The sequence below is a fragment of the Fukomys damarensis genome, unplaced genomic scaffold, assembly GCF_012274545.1.
Source record: "Fukomys damarensis isolate Sample0158 unplaced genomic scaffold, DMR_v1.0_HiC HiC_scaffold_32, whole genome shotgun sequence".
Taxonomy (NCBI): Eukaryota; Metazoa; Chordata; class Mammalia; order Rodentia; family Bathyergidae; genus Fukomys; species Fukomys damarensis.
In genome coordinates this window covers 31744183-31747411 of record NW_022900944.1, presented here as the reverse complement: position 1 = coordinate 31747411, position 3229 = coordinate 31744183, and positions in this window count along the sequence as shown.

The window sequence follows — 3229 nt, the reverse complement described above, 5'->3', positions numbered from 1 at the left end:
AAAAAAAAAAAAAAAAAAAAAAAAAAAAAAAAAAAAAGCTGGGTTTGAATTTGCAACAGAGTGCTAGAATTACAGGCATGTATCACCATACCTTACCCAAACATTTAAAATTATAACGAATTGTAGTTGTTTGAAGAAGGATCTAACTGGATATGGTGGCACATGCCTATAATCCCAGCACTCAAGAGGCTGAGGCAGAAGGATAGCCACAAGGCCAGCCTGGGCTACATAGTGAGTTCAAGGCCAACCTGAACTAATAGTAAGACTGTCACAAAAACCAATAGAACAACAACAACAAAAAGTAATGAAGGATCTAATTTTTGTTGTCATTTATTTGAGACAAGGTCTACTAAACTGTTCAGGCTGCCTTGAATTTCCTATGTAGCCCAGACTGTCCTCAAACTCATGGCGACCCTCCTGGCTCTGATTTTAAAGTGCTGGGATTATAAGCGTATGCTAACACCCCCCATCTCAAGAAGGATCTAATTTTGAGGGTTTTTTTGTTTTTGTGAGACAGGGTCTGACTACACAGCCCAGGATGGCCCCGAACTTGCAATCCTCCTGCCTCAGCCTCATAGAGGCTAGGATTATAGGCATGCACCACAATGCACAGCAAGAAGGATTTAATTTTCTGAAAAACAGCCTGAAAGTCATCTGGAGCCAAATCAAGCAAATAAGGTAGGCAAGATGATCTAGCTATGCTTCTGATTTTAAAAATGAGATGGAAAGCTGGGCGTGGTGGCACACACCTGTAATCCTAGTACTCAGGAGGACTGAGGCAGGAGGTTCACTGTGAGTTTGAGTCCAGCCTGGGCTCACAGTGAGTTCCAGGGCAGTCTCAATTACATAGTGGGACCCTGTCTCAAAGAGGATGGAACTTGCCAGCAGCATCTTTCGAACACTCTCCAGAGGTGACAGTCTGCCAGAACCACTGTGCAGCCAAGGCAGGAGGACTGCTGTGAGTTTGAGGCCAGCCTGGGCTACACAGTGAGTTCAAGGCCGGCCTGAATTACAGCTAGAGCGAGATTCTGTCTCAAAAAACCTAAAAAGCAAAAACAAACAAAAAAACTATGGTACAAAGGTCTGCCATAAGACTTTTCCCTAGGGCCTTATCCACAGGTGGCCTCTGCCAAGGAACCCCACAAGGTACTCAGAAAAGTCTCAGGTGGGTGTCCTCATTTCTCAATATCCATTAAAAACAAAATCCTAAAGCTCTTAAAATTTGAAAGCATCTTTTTTATTTTTTAATTTATCTTCAAGGATAATTTGTATTACATAAATTTTCCTAGTACATTGAATGGGTTAAGGGTAACTTTTATAACTATTCTTAAATAAGCAGCATTATGTAGGCAAACATTCTTACAATCTTCTTCATACTTTAAAGTAATTTTTAGTAAGTTACCTTATCATTTCATTCTCAATTTATTTTCCCTGTAGTTTTCCAATAAAAACAAAGTATGATTCCAGGCATACAAGAATATCAAAGGACAAAAAAAAAACAAAACAAAAAAACAAAGGACAATGGGGACAAAGTTTATACTATTAAAACAGCATAAATGAGCTAGGCATGATGCCATATGCCATAATTCTAGCACCCTTAGAAGCTAAGGCAGAAGGATGGCAAGTTTGAGCCTAGACTGGGCAAACTGAAAATAAAAAAGGTTGTGGATGCAGCTCAATGCAAGCTCTGAATTCATCCCCCAGTACACTAAAACAAAAATGATGTATAAGATAACGAAGTAGATGAGCACATGTGGAACAACTGATTCAAAAAGTAGTCAGTGGAATACAGTGTTAACCTGGTAAAACAAGCTTTGGTTCTGGCTCAATTACAAACCTGCTGCATTTTAATTTTTGTGAAGTTTATTTTAATAAATATTTGCCACTTTTCACCCACAATTTTGAAAGGAAAACTGAAAACAAAAATACAACAAATTACACAAATGGACAAATATATAATTAAAGGTATTTTTACTCCCAAGCCTGATACTCCATCACCACTTCATTTAGTTACTTTGTGCAGTTTTACTAGCGAGGAGGGAGAGCCAGGTAAATTTCTTTGGATTCAAAAGGGGGATGTTGAAAAACTTGCATACAGAGATAGATTGCTCTGAGAACCTACAGACTAAGATTACATGCAGTAAACCCAACAAATCTGTTTAGTACCAGCATGTTTTAATATCCTCATAAATGCAAAACAGCTAACCTTGTATGTCAATCCAGCCGGGCATGGTGAAGCATGCCTGTGATCCCAGTACTCTGGAAGGCTGAGGCAGGAGGATCACAGGTTAGAGCCCGCCCTGAGCAATTTAATAATAACTTAACAAGACCCTGTCTCAAAACTTCAAAAAGTCAATGCAGGCTTCTAAAAAAGATCTCCTAAGGAATCCAAGCTGATACATCAACTGTTCCAAGGTAGTACATTTAAGGGGCTAGAATATCTGAGGACAAAAGTAGTAATTAATCATGCAAGAGGACCTAAGGATTGAGTAAAGTTAAATATGTGCCGGTTTTAACTTTTCCCACCTAGAAGGAATATGAATTTTAACTTTCCCAGTTGATGTAGACTCGGTATGAAGAGTTGGCATGTAAACGTTTTTAATACTGCACTCAGGGATACAGGAAGTCAGCTACTAAAGAGTCATTACATTAGACATAGATATTTATAAACCACCTACAGCAAGTGACCCAGGATTCAATTACAACATCAACCCTCACATTTTAGTGTATGGACAGATTACCAGTCAAGAATAAATTCATTCTGCCCCACTGGCGCTTTAGATCGTATTGCACAATCCCGGGGGCTGAAATGCCTTTCCTTAGCCCTAAAGCATCAGGTACTAATGATGTATGAAGTTAGCTAGTGGTGGGGCATTTTAGAGTGGGAGGGAAACTCAAGGATAGCCTGAACCAGAGTAGACGGCGTATACTCCCGAATTAAGGAATTTTGTCATTTCACTTGAAATCGGGGTGAAATTAAGTTTCAGTCCCTTTGAGATCGCTGAGCACATTGTCAGACTGCTACCACTTCAAAGACCTGGGAGAGTCCAAGCCTGGCAGTAGAAAAATCACACAGTGCGGAACTCAGGTCTTTTTCGCTCACCGCGGGGGTCAGCCCGGTAGGGTCGGGACGTTCGCGGAACCCTGGTGTGTTTAGGGGAGCAGCGAGGCCCGGCGGGGGCGGCGAGTGCGCGTCCCCCCGCCCGCTCAGGCGGCGTAGAGGCGCGAG